Consider the following 14,541-nt stretch of genomic DNA (forward strand, 5'->3'; position numbering starts at 1 on the left):
GCGATATGCGAACTGATCTGGGGGTGTCAGTAACATTTCACTGACACTCCCAGCAGTTTGCATAGAGGCATGCGATGCGGGAACCCGCCGCGCATTCGTGGCGTTCCCGCATCGCTCCAGTGTGAACCCAGCCTAATAAGCGATCGTTTTTCTGATCGCTGTATTAGTGTCACAGGTGACGCTAGTTAGGCAGGTAGGTATTTAGGTTCGCTGCAGCTTTTTATAGCGCCAGGGACCCCCATATACTACCGCATAAAGCCCCCTGATTGCCCCCTAGTTAACCCTTTCACCAGTGATCACCATATAACTGTTACAGGTGACGCTGGTTGGTTAGTTATTTTTTTATAGTTTCAGGGCACCCACCATTTATTACCTAGTCTCACTAGTGTACCCCTAAATTTAGGGGTGTCTACTTTCCAAAATGGGGTCATTTGGGGGGGGTTTGTGCCATCTTGGCATTTTATGGCCTTCAAAACTGTAACGCCCTTAGAAAGCCTGAAGGCGGTGCTTGGTTTTCGGGGCCCCGTACGCGGCTAGGCTCCCAAAAAGTCCCACATATGTGGTATCCCCGTACTCAGGAGAAGCAGCAGAATTTATTTTGGGGTGTCATTTCACATATGCCCATGGCATGCGTGAGCAATATATCATTTAGTGACAACTTTGTGAAAAAAAAAAAAAAAGTTTGTAATTTTCCCGCAACTTGTGGCAAAATATAAAATATTCCATGGACTCAACATGCCTCTCAGCAAATAGCTTGGGGTGTCTACTTTCTAAAATGGGGTCATTTGTGGGGGTTTTGTGCCATCTTGGCATTTTATGGCCTTCAAAACTGTAATAGGTAGTGAGAAGTGAACTCAAAAATTTACGCCCTTAGAAAGCCTGAAGGCGGTGCTTGGTTTTCGGGGCCCCGTACGCGGCTAGGCTCCCAAAAAGTCCCACATATGTGGTATCCCCGTACTCAGGAGAAGCAGCAGAATTTATTTTGGGGTGTCATTTCACATATGCCCATGGCATGCATGAGCAATATATCATTTAGTGACAACTTTGTGAAAAAAAAAAAAAAAAAAAAGTTTGTAATTTTCCCGCAACTTGTGGCAAAATATAAAATATTCCATGAACTCAACATGCCTCTCAGCAAATAGCTTGGGGTGTCTACTTTCTAAAATGGGGTCATTTGTGGGGGTTTTGTGCCATCTTGGCATTTTATGGCCTTCAAAACTGTAATAGGTAGTGAGAAGTGAACTCAAAAATTTACGCCCTTAGAAAGCCTGAAGGCGGTGCTTGGTTTTCGGGGCCCCGTACGCGGCTAGGCTCCCAAAAAGTCCCACATATGTGGTATCCCCGTACTCAGGAGAAGCAGCAGAATTTATTTTGGGGTGTCATTTCACATACGCCCATAGCATGTGTGAGCAATATATCATTTAGTGACAACTTTGTGTAAAAAAAAAAAAAAAATTTTTTTTTTGTCATTATTCAATCGCTTGAGGCAAAAAAATAAAATATTCAATGGGCTCAACATGCCTCTTATCAATTTCCTTAGGGGGTCTACTTTCCAAAATGGGGTCATTTGGGGGGGTTTTGTACTGCCCTGCCATTTTAGCACCTCAAGAAATGAGATAGGCAGTCGTAAACTAAAAGCTGCGTAAATTCCAGAAAACGTACCTTAGTTTGTAGATGTGACAACTTTTGCGCAAACCAATAAATATACAATTATTGACTTTTTTTTTAATAAAGACATGTGGCTGAATACATTTTGGCCTAAATGTATGACTAAAATTGAGTTTATTGGATTTTTCTAATAACAAAAAGTAGAAAATATCTTTTTTTTTCAAAATTTGCGGTCTTTTTACGTTTATATCGCAAAAAATAAAAATCGCAGAGGCAATCAAATACCATCAAAAGAAAGCTCTATTTGTGGGAAGAAAAGGACGCAAATTTTGTTTGGGTACAACATTGCATGACCGCGCAATTACCAGTTAAAGCAGCGCAGTGCCAAAGTGTAAAAAGACCTCTGGTCATTTACCAGCAAAATGGTCCGGTCTGAAAGTGGTTAAATATAGTCCCTGGGGGTCCCCTTATTCTACATGTAAAGTGGTGCATCTGTATGATATATAGAACATGCTGCAGCAAAAATTATAAATTAAAGAACAATAAAGTAAACAACAGTGTAGGGTCCCCCCTTAAAATCTATGCCAGACCCTTACCAGAGCAAAGAGTCTGGCAGCCCCCCTCCTGGACCATACCATGCTACCTGCCCTCAACATGGATATGGATGTGTGGATGTTTTGGCATAGTGTGGATGCTTTGGCGCAGGGGGGCTCTGCCCTCCAATCCCAAAACACCATGTTGTCTTGTTCACCCCCACAATCGTGGTGGGTGGTTGTAGGGGTCTGCGGGCAAGCGGCTTATCGGAATCTGGAAGTCCCCTTTAACAAGGGGGCCCCTGGATCCTGCCCCCCATATGTGAATGAGTATTGAGTGCATAGTACCCCTACCTATTCACCAGAAAAGTGTCAAAAAGTAATAAAAACACACATACAGTTTTTGACAATTCTTTTATTAAAAAAATAAGAAAATAGTGTCTCCCCAATGTAAATGAATAAAAACAGTGTCCTTAGATGCAGTGATACCCAGCATGCACTGGTCCGTGACAACAGAAGGGGGCTGTGCCACCAAGTGACATAGCCAGGTGGTCTTACCTTACTTGTATAAGAGCTGCCAAACGGCTTAGCCTGCAGTAGGTGGCTAGCCTTTATGTCGGAGGGAGCCTTTTTATTTTTTTTATTTCTCAGGTGTGGCAGGTGTCGTGATTGACAATGAATTTACATCAGTGAAACACTATTTTTTTATTATTTAATAAAGTAATTGTCAAAAACTATGTCTGTGTTTTTATTACTTTTTGGGTGAATGTGTAGGAGCACTATGTACCTGATATTTATTCACATGAGGGCGGGCCCTCCTGGCCATGGGGACAAGGGGCGTTGGGGAGGTACCCAAACCCCCCCCATGTTGAGGGCATGTGGCCTGGTATGGTTCAGGAGGGTGGGGGCGCTCGCTCATCCCCCCCTTTCCTGACCTTCCAGGCTGCTTGCCGGATAAGGGTCTGGTATGGATTTTGGGGGGGGGGGGGGACAACGGTTTTTTTTTTACTTTTTTTTTTACTTTTTTTTTTACTTTTTTTTACCGTCAATGTCTCTCTTTTTTTTTCTATTGACAGCTGATGACTCATCGGTTGTTAAGGACACTGTGGCCGTCTTCCCGGCCCAGCTTCTTAACAGCCAGCTTATACTGCACCCTGATTGGGCAAAAAAAAAAAAAGCTTTGCCCAATCAGGGCACAAAATGCACTGTGCAAAACACATTGTACTGCAGAACATTTGGCGGGGTGAACACCCTGCAAATTAGGGGCAAACAGCCAATGTTTGACCCGAACTGATACTTGTGCCGAACCGTTCACCCAACTCTACTCCGGATATATGAGTGAGGACAGCCTCATCATACTTAGTGAAACACCTATATACCCATGTCTAGCCAAAAAACAAAAGAAAGTTATAATTTGCCCCTAAACTCGAATATAAAGGAATTTGTTTTTATTCTGTTTTCCTTTCATTTAAAACAGTACATTATTTTCATTGACGGTTTTGGGATATAACATTATTTTTGTCTCCAGCGATCTTGGCCCAGTTCCCGTACAATATTAGTTATGAATAACCTTGGCTGAGCTATGACTTTTCATGGAATATAGTACATGATGACGTACAACAGTCTTGTCATCACTCATTGTGATCTTCACAAATTAAGTCATTTGTATTCACTCATGCTGGGAGCCCAGATTCGATCAGACATGACATTTTTCACTGCGCACTGGGCCGTTGTCCAGCAATGTGATGTAGTGTCTTTCTCTCTTGTTACCAAGTGAAAAACTGAATAAAGACTGCAGCTATTAAACAAGAAAGCGAGGAGATGATGTAGTCTACAAAGCTACAAATTAACTTATTAAATTATCATTGGCTCTGGCCGCACACAGATCCTGCCTCCCTACCCTGACTCTGTCCTAAAAATACCAGACCACCTGTAACTGGAGGAGGTCCAAACTTGCTTAAAGGTGAGTATTCATAGCAGGGGAAGGGGTGCAATAGCTAGGGTATAGTTGATGGTTTAGGCATACTTTGAAGGTACACTCCAGAGAAGCAGCTAAAAGGTGGGAGCTGGTTGCTCACAAAATGGGGACTCAGGGTTGGAGACTTTACCTCTCCCAAGTCTCTATGAAGCCTCTATGCTCCAGGACCCAATTCAGGACCCACCAAGCTCTGAGAAAACCAATAAGCTTGTTTTCTCTTTATAAAACACATGTCCTGGAGTCCCAAATTAGTTTTGTTCTGTTACGTTACAGTTCGTATTAAAATTAATTCGTACTTCGTATTTCGTGCCCGAAATTCTATTTCAATTCGTATGAAATACAAATTGTCGTTAGGTTCGTTAACTTGTACGAACGTTCTTTACAATGAATTTAAAGGCAAAAATATACCTCAATATGACAGTTGATGCTGATGGAAGTTTGGTTTTTATCCAAAATACTAAATTCCGTTGAAGAATTTCCTATCCGAAATACGAATTTTCGTTAGATGCGTTCACATTTCGCCGGTCCAAATTTTGTTACTACGGAAACAACATGTGACTTGGTTGACCAATCAGAGGTTTTCTTCTGCTGCTGAGGCCTACAGGGCAGGCCCGATCATGTGACTTCCCTTTGTGGGTTAGTTAGTGTAGTGGAGCAGATCACACAATTATTTGTCTGTGCATCTGAGCGAATATCTTTGCAATCTTTGAGAGATCTTTTTTTTTTTCTTGTTTCATTTAGTTACTATTTTGTTATTTTCTGTTGGTATAATATTTTTTTTGTACATTTGGTGATTTTGGTGTTAGTTTGCTGCAATCAAAATCATATTTTTTTTTTGTCTACATTTTTCTAACTTTTAAAGGAAAAATGAGCAGCAAACAAGGCCAAAAAAGCAGTAAGAGTACTGCTGGGAGAGGGAGAGCTATGAGCTGTGTACATGAGTAGCAGGTGGGACGTTCTGTCTCTGCGCCCTCTGAGCTCAGCTCACCTCCCATAAAGCTGAGGCGAACGGGAGTGAAGACTGCTGGTGGTAAAGAGCCTGGCAAACAGCAGATATTTGCACGTCGCCAGCTGTTCCAGGATTTACCTCCTAGAACCCGCAGCACAATTCATAGCAAAATTGGCGCCACCGCCTCTGCCACTACCTACTACTGCCATTGCAGTTGGAGGAGTACCTTTCAACATGGTGGAAGGTGAGCCCTTCAAGCAATTGATGCAGGCTGTTGCACCACAGTACCGTGTGCCATCACATAAGACCTTCAGCCAAACTGGGGTGCCAGCCTTATACAGGTCTTGTGTCGGGGTGCTCAAGGAGGAGATTGGAAGGGCAGGTGGACAGGCAGTGCACCTGACCACTGACCTGTGGAGTGCGTGTAGTGCCCAGCATGCCTTCCTGTCCCTGACGGCACATTGGTGGCAGGCCAAGGTGTCCCATGATGTTGTTCAAACATCTGGATCCTCGTCAGCAGTTGACAAACATGGGCACCGTTCCTTCCTCCTGCACGCTGAGGTGCTTGATGAAAAGCACACAGCGCAAAACATCCTGAGCTTCTCTGCCTTTTGGCTAAGATCAAGTGTAGTATCTGTTCTTATCAGTTACCAATAGGTGGCGATTGCTTCTGTCCTTGTTCTACGGCGAGGTGGAGCAAGGGTGGCGGTTGCTATGCAAAGCCTGTTGGTGTAAAGGTGACCCGGAGCGGTTCGTAGCCGAAAGGGAAGCCTTCTGATGGGGATGGAGAACCACTGGTCGAAGCCAGGGGAGGGGACCCTGGCCTTCTGGCTTGGATTGTGGCAGCTTTAGCTCCGGTCAGTTTTTCGGGAGGGAACGTTTGTTCCCCTTTCTCCCACCGGGGGAACGGCCTGTACTTCCCGAATGTAATTAGGTAGGAGTGATGGGAGCGAGGGTGTGACCTGATGGTAAAGGGTCTCACTAAGCTCCTGGATCTCCATGCCTTTCTGGCTGGGGTGGGGGCTGTCGTGGTCTGGGCTGGGGGTCAGGGATGCTTCTGTTGAAAAGCCCATGGTGATGTGCCCCTGGAGTGGCAGTCCAGGGGTGCCTTATGTTCACAGTGCTTGCACTCTGATATTCGGCACCTAGGTCACGTCACCATTAACACGCTTTTTCACACCTGCCTCTAGGGCCCGGCCTTTTGGCTAGGACCAGAGGAATTTTTGATTCCTGGCCGGAGGGCCTGGTCATTGTATTGCACAAGGCCACCTTTTCACTCTCCTCTTCACTATCCCTTTCCTCATTTTTTATTTATTTTATTTGTGTTGTGTGTCACGTTTGTCACTTTCACATTTTGATTAGTAGGGTGTCGGTCCTCGGACCAATCCTGAACGTCTTGTCGGAGAGCGGACATAGGCCTTCTGGCTTGGTCCAATCTCCATTGGAGGGGCCTACCTTCGGGGAAGCCCCATAGTACCAAGTACCTAGGAGGTTCTGTTTCGGCAGTCCTCCCGGGGAAAGGAGGTCGTCTGGCTTCGGCTAGACGGCCACTGTTGAGTCTGGTACCTCAGTCCCTGTCAGGAGCCTAACGCCCCGGGGGATCAGGGTATGGTCCTTCTTTATGGAGGACATCAGACACCCGTCTGCACTTTTTAGTGTTCACTCTTTATGTGTGTGCACTTTTTTTATGCCCCGGGTGGAAGTTTTTTGGGTGTGTTTTGCACGCCATGGGCTTTTTCAATCGAAAAAAACATGTCCTGGAGTCCCTCACCCTGTATACCATTCTATACCTTCTATGATCCTGTCATCCATTCTCACCTACCAAACCACACTTTAAAAATGATTTTTCACTGTGACATGGTGTGATAGAATGGTGTGGGGAATCTCTGTCAGGCTTATTGGTGGGGAACCTCCTAATTTGCGAATTGTAGTTGTAAATCAATTGAAACGGAAGATACTTGTTTTAATGAATGCGGTCTACAAAAGTGATTTTGCCCGCTTTGGAGATCATTTCTTACTACTTTTGTATCTACAAGGCAGGAAATAGGAGGACATTTTCCCAATGGGACACAAACGACACTTTTAAAAAAAACTGACAGAGGTTTTAACTATTTTCTAATCTTTCAAAAAATAATTTAAAACAATTGTGAATATCCTTCTATTTTTTGTTTAGTTTTTGATGGTGTAAGAAAGGGTTAGACACCTGCCAGGTTTATATTGCTATGTGTACTCCCTCATGGAAGATTCAGTCTTGGTGACCATTAGACATGTGCAATTCGTTTCGTACGAATTTCCCTAAATCCATACGTTCGGGAGGATCCGAAATACGAATTGCCATACGTCCGAATTTTGTACACAATACGAACTTTTGTTTACAAATTACGGCTCAGTTGTCGTTGCATCGAAGACTCAGTCATTATGCTTATTGTGAGGGGCTCCCACCATCCCTGTGCTATGCTGACTTCCTCCTGGGGTTGTACCTCTGCTGTGCTCATTATGAGGGGTTTCCACCATTGCTGTGCTGACATACTGAGCACAGCAGGGGTACAGCCCCAGGAGGAAGTCAGCACAGCACAGGGATGGTGGGAGCCCCTCATAATGAGCACATGGCTGCCATGCACAGCTACTCCAGTTTTGATCCCCCGCACTGTACGGGGTCACCGGGTATGTGCGGGGTCACTGGAAATAGTTTGGTGTTACCAAGCATGTGCTCTCCGCACATCCCCGGTGACCCCAAACAGTGTGGGGGGATCTATCGAAACTGGAGCAGGCGAAAACTGGACCAGCGGTGCATGGCAGACAATCCGCTTCTCTCTTTCATTTTCAAATCTTAACGGACGAACTGAAGAGAAGCTGATTGGTTGCCATGGGCAACTGCTCCAGATTCTGTTCGCTCCAATTTTGATCAATTTCCCTAAATGTCTTTTTATCTGTTCTAGCAGTCATATGTGTAAATGAGAAGAATGGTGGGGGGGCACATCAGGGCACATTGGAGCACATCAGGGCATATTGGAGCACATTGGGGCACATCAGGGCATATTGAAGCACATTGGGGAACATCAGGGCACATTGGGGCACATCAGGGCATATTGGAGCACATTGGGGCACATCAGGGCATATTGGGGCACATCAGGGCATATTGGGGCACATCAGGGCACATCAGGGCATATTGGAGCACATCGTGACACATCAGGGCATATTGGAGCACATCAGGGCCCATTGGGGCACATCAGGGCATATTGGAGCACATTGGGGCACATCGGGGCACATCAGGGCACATTGGAGCACATCAGGGCACATTGGGGCACATCAGGGCATATTGGAGCACATCGGGGCACATTGGGGAACATCAGGGCACAGCGTTTACCAGCCAGCATGCAGAGTAGCGCAGGAAGCGTGTGTAATAAGTTCTCTCTCCGCTCCTCCCTGGTGGCACCTCCTCTCTTCTCGTCCATCCCAGATGATGTCACAAGCAAATAGGGGTAGATGAGAAGCGAGGGGAGGGATTGTGTGGAAGGACAGGGATCAACTAAGACCAAATGGCCATCCTTGCTGCAGACAGTCAGTTCAAGGAATGTTCAGAGTAAGGGAGGGGTACCCCAGCTTTGGCAAATAGATTTTCAAAAATGCTAACTGCTCCATTAGCTGGGGGGGCAACTGGGATCTTTGGGGTGACAGGATGTTTCCCATCACAGAAAACACCCGCTCACTCTGGGCACTTGTCGGAGGGCAGGACAGTAGCTCCTTGGCAATATCTGCGAGGGCAGGCCACTCCTCGCTCTTCTCCTGCCAAAAAAACATTGGATCTGTGGTGGGGTGCACTGGTGGGGCTGACAAATAGGACATGACAACCTCCTTTGCTGATATGGGTTTCTTGGGGCGCACTATGCTGGAAGTTCCCATTAGGGTGTCAAGTGCCTCAGCCAAGACAGAAGCTGCTCCACTGGCAGGAGCTCTGCTCACTTCATTAGAGGATGCATGGGAGAGGGGGTCTTCAATATTTTCTTCCTCCTCTTCTCCCAGCCTTACTATCTGCCTTTCCCTCTGACGCACCCTGTCGATTAGACTGTCTCGCCATGTTGTCAGAGCACTACACTGCACAGCCATTTTTCCCTTGATGCGAGGGTCACACATGGCAGCCAGCATCAGTTCTGGGCAAGAGGCGGTCAACTCCTGCGTGCGCCTGCCCAACTCCATCAGAAATGTGTTTAGCAGAGCCAACACATCACGTTGAGGGCCACCACCAGGCAAAGGTTCCTCAGCCGACTTAAACCACTCCAATTTGCTCTGAAGGTGGTTGAAGAGTGGGAGCACATGACAAATGATGGCATCCTCGCAGCTTAGGTGTTCTGTGACAGAGAGCAAAGGTTTGAGGACTGCCAGAATCTGCCCAATTATGGCCCAGTCCTCCCTGCCTAAAAGTCTCTCTATGCAAATGTTAAGATCACTGGCCATGACATGGAGAGCCTTCTGCTGCTCAAGGATGCGTTCCAGCATTGCTAGGGTTGAATTCCACCTAGTCCCCACATCCTGTTTTAGGCAGTGTTCTGGAAGACCTGCCTTCCTCTGTTCCACCCTGAGGAGGTGGCTGTCCCTCACACTCCGATGGAAGTGGCTAGCCATCTTCCGACAAGAGTCCACCACTTTGGACAGCCTTCCATCGCCGCCAGAAATGGTCTCCACCAACCCAAAACTGTCAGTTACCACCTGGTGGAGAAGGTGGGCTGAGCAGTGCACACCCACAAAGCTGCCATCCCTTACAGCCTTGACCATGTTGCTGCCTCCATCAGTGACAACATAGCCAATCTGGTAGTTTCTGTCTGCCTGTCCAAACCCCTGCAACAACATTTTCTGCAGGGCTTGCAGGATGTTTTGCGCTGTGTGCTTTTCATCAAGCACCTCAGCGCGCAGGAGGAAGGAACGGTGCCCATGTTTGTCAACTGCTGACGAGGATTCAGATGTTTGAACAACATCATGGGACACCTTGGCCTGCCACCAATGTGCCGTCAGGGACAGGAAGGCATGCTGGGCACTACACGCACTCCACAGGTCAGTGGTCAGGTGCACTGCCTGTCCACCTGCCCTTCCAATCTCCTCCTTGAGCACCCCGACACAAGACCTGTATAAGGCTGGCACCCCAGTTTGGCTGAAGGTCTTATGTGATGGCACACGGTACTGTGGTGCAACAGCCTGCATCAATTGCTTGAAGGGCTCACCTTCCACCATGTTGAAAGGTACTACTCCAACTGCAATGGCAGTAGTAGGCAGTGGCAGAGGTGGTAGCGCCAATTTTGCTATGAATTGTGCTGCGGGTTCTAGGAGGTAAATCCTGGAACAGCTGGCGACGTGCAAATGTCTGCTGTTTGCCAGGCTCTTTACCACCAGCAGTCTTCACTCCCGTTCGCCTCAGCTTTATGGGAGGTGAGCTGAGCTCAGAGGGCGCAGAGACAGAACGTCCCACCTGCTACTCATGTACACAGCTCATAGCTCTCCCTCTCCCAGCAGTACTCTTACTGCTTTTTTGGCCTTGTTTGCTGCTCATTTTTCCTTTAAAAGTTAGAAAAATGTAGACAAAAAAAAAATATATGATTTTGATTGCAGCAAACTAACACCAAAATCACCAAATGTACAAAAAAAATATTATACCAACAGAAAATAACAAAATAGTAACTAAATGAAACAAGAAAAAAAAAAGATCTCTCAAAGATTGCAAAGATATTCGCTCAGATGCACAGACAAATAATTGTGTGATCTGCTCCACTACACTAACTAACCCACAAAGGGAAGTCACATGATCGGGCCTGCCCTGTAGGCCTCAGCAGCAGAAGAAAACCTCTGATTGGTCAACCAAGTCACATGTTGTTTCCGTAGTAACAAAATTTGGACCGGCGAAATGTGAACGCATCTAACGAAAATTCGTATTTCGGATAGGAAATTCTTCAACGGAATTTCATATTTCGGATAAAAACCAAACTTCCATCAGCATCAACTGTCATATTGAGGTATATTTTTGCCTTTAAATTCATTGTAAAGAACGTTCATACAAGTTAACGAACCTAACGACAATTTGTATTTCATACGAATTGAAATTGAATTTCGGGCACGAAATACGAAGTACGAATTAATTTTAATACGAACCGTAACGGAACAGAACGAAACCAATTTATTGACGGCGCCCATGTCTAGTGACCATTGTTCCTGGCACATAAAGTGAAGGTAATCCAGAATTTGAGTTTTCACCAGAACAGACACTGAGGGTAAATCTTCAAATGGGGACAACTGTCTAACACTTCCCTTCACTTTAGTAAGATTTCCTTTCACTTCCTGCTGTGTCCCTCGGACAACAACTAAAGGGAAATCTCCCCAACAGGAAACCCATAGCTTTGACCATACATACACCCTAAATATAGAGATTGCCACTGCAAGGACGCTGTTGGGATAAGTTATACACCACAAAAGGAGAACATTGCATTCACTGAGGTGGTAGAGCAGTAGTGGTGAAATAGCCAAAGCCCACATGTAATTTTAATGTATATGATGCTAAAGAACACAGCGATTATACAAGTGTAGCAATGCCCCCCCCCCCCCCCCCCCCCAAAGGAGTTGCTTAGTAAGTTGGGTTCTCTGTTCTGCACCTCGACTCCAACAACAACCTCAGCCCCTCTGACACACCTGGTTGAATCAAAGTCACTGCATGCACTTTCAGTATCTCACAAAAGTGAGTACGCCCCTCACATTTTTGTAAATATTTTATTATATCATTTCATGTGACAACACTGAAGAAATTACACTTTGCTACAATGTAAAGTAGTGAGTGTACAGCTTGTATAACAGTGTAAGTTTGCTGTACCCTCAAATTAACTCAACACAGCCATTAATGTCTAAACTATTGGCAACAAAGGTGAGTACACCCCTAAGTGAAAATGTCTAAATTGGGCCCAAAGTGTAAATATTTTGTGTGGCCGCCATTATTTTCCAGCACCGCCTTAACCCTCTTGGGCATGGAGTTCACCAGAGCTTTACAGGTTGCCACTGGAGTCCTCTTCCATTCCTCCATGACGACATCACAGAGCTGGTGGATGTTAGAGACCTTGCGCTCCTCCACCTTCCATTTGAGGAAGCCCCACAGATGCTCAATAGGGTTTAGGTCTGGAGACATGCTTGGCCAGTCCATTACCTTTACCCTCAGCTTCTTTAGCAAGGCAGTGGTCAATTTGGAGGTGTGTTTGGTGTTATCATGTTGGAATACTGCCCTGTGGCCCAGACTTCGAAGGGAGGGGATCATGCTCTGCTTCAGTATGTCACAATACATGTTGGCATTCATGGTCCTTTCAATTAACTATAGCTCCCCAGTTCCGACAGCACTCATGCAGGCCCAGACCATGACACTCCCGCCACCATGCTTGACTGTAGGCAAGACTTGTCTTTGTACTCCTCACCTGGTTGCTGTCACACACGCTTGACACCATCTGAACCAAATAAGTTTATCTTGGTCTCATCACACCACAGGACATGGTTCCAGTAATCCATGTCCTTAGTCTGCTTGTCTTCAGCAAACAGTTTGCGGGCTTCTTGTGTATCATCTTTAGAAGAGGCTTCCTTCTGGGACGACAGCCATAGAGACCAATTTGATGCAGCGTGTGGCATATGGTCTGAGCACTGACAGGCTGACCCCCTACCCCGTCAACCTCTGCAGAAATGCAGGCAGCCCTCATATTTCTATTTCCCAAAGACAACCTCTGGATATGACGCTGAGCATGAGCACTCAACTTCTTTGGTCGACAATGGAAAGGCCTGTTCTGAGTGGAACTTGTCCTGTTAAACCACTGTATGGTCTTGGTCACCATGCTGCAACTCAGTTTCAGGGTCTTGGAAATCTTCTTATAGCCTAGGCCAGTGATGGCGAACCTTGGCACCCCAGATGTTTTGGAACTACATTTCCCATGATGCTCATGCACTCTGCAGTGTAGCTAAGCATCATGGGAAATGTAGTTCCAAAACATCTGGGGTGCCAAGGTTTGCCATCACTGGCCTAGGCCATATGTAGAGCAACAATTCTTTTTTTCAGATCCTCAGAGAGTTCTTTGCCATGAGGTGCCATGTTGAACTTCCAGTGACCAATATGAGAGAGTGAGAGCGATAACACCAAATTTAACAAAATGTTGATAATGAGTCACATAACACTGGGAGGGAAAATGGCTAATTGGGCCTAATTTGGACATTTTCACTTAGGGGTGTACTCACTTTTGTTGCCAGTGGTTTAGACATTAATGGCTGTGTGTTGCGTTATTTTGAGGGGACAGCAAATTTACCCTGTTATACAAGCTGTACACTCACTACTTTACATTGTAGACAAGTGTCATTTCTTCAGTGTTGTCACATGAAAAGATATAATAAAATATTTACAAAAATGTGCCCGTAGAGCGCTCCTGGATAGACTCTCGAGTCTCGAAGCGAGGCTGCTCACCTCCCCATCACTGGCCACTCTTAGGGAGCTTATCAGCGTTCGGGCTTGGCTGAAGGACATAGACGTCGGTAAGGTAGAGAAGGCCCTCCTTCGGCTTCGGCAAACATATCATGACAAGGCCAACAAGCCGCACACACTCTTAGCCCGACAAATTCGCGAGCGGGCGGCGACTTCGTCGCCTGCCCTCCTTAAAGACGCCAAAGGCATTCTCCAGTCCCATCCCGCTAACATCGCCCAAATATTTCATGACTATTACTCCGTTCTCTACAACGACTCGAATGTCCCACATACCCCTCCCTCATCTGATCTTTCCCGCGATATCGACTCCTACCTGAGAGACTGTGACCTCCCTGTCCTCACCCCTGCGGCTCTTGAGACTCTTAACTCCCCAATCACGGCAGAGGAGATCGGGGACGTGGTGAAATCTCTACCCAATGACAAAGCTCCGGGCCCGGACGGCTTTCCGTACCGGTACTACAAGACTTTTCTCCCACATTTACTGCCCCATATGACGACCTTGTTCAACTCGTTCCTCTCATCCACACCTGTCCCAAGGGACATGCAGGCCTCCTATCTTACGCTCATTCCTAAGGTGGGCAAGGACCACACCCTCCCGTCTAATTACAGACCGATAGCACTCCTCAATACTGATCTAAAGATATTTACGAAAACGCTAGCGGGCAGATTAAAAACTCTTCTGCCGTCCCTCATACACAGGGATCAAGTGGGCTTTGTTCCCCTTCACCAAGCTGGGGATAACACAAGGAGGGTCATCGATCTAGTGGATGTTGCGAACAAGGCCAAGAGGCAGGCCTTACTGCTCAGTTTGGATGCGGAAAAGGCCTTCGATAGGCTGAGCTGGCCTTTCTTGTTCGCAACACTCCGACGGGTGGGCATAGAGGGCCCCTTCCTCAGAGCCATTCTGCACCTGTACTCATCCCCCTCGGCCAGTGTACGCACCCAATTTGCCACATCATCGGCCTTCCGGATCTCTAACGGGACCCGG

General features: G+C 46.5%; 1 pseudogene; it reads left to right on the forward strand.

Moving 5' to 3' along the window:
• The first annotated feature begins 5,663 nt into the window (after positions 1–5,663).
• On the forward strand, positions 5,664–5,795 carry LOC143986630 (U2 spliceosomal RNA; annotated as a pseudogene).
• Positions 5,796–14,541: the final 8,746 nt, after the last annotated feature.

Source organism: Lithobates pipiens, unplaced genomic scaffold (genome assembly GCF_037356315.1).
Source record: "Lithobates pipiens isolate NorthernLeopardFrog02 unplaced genomic scaffold, aLitPip1_a1.2 Scaffold_17, whole genome shotgun sequence".
NCBI lineage: Eukaryota > Metazoa > Chordata > Amphibia > Anura > Ranidae > Lithobates > Lithobates pipiens.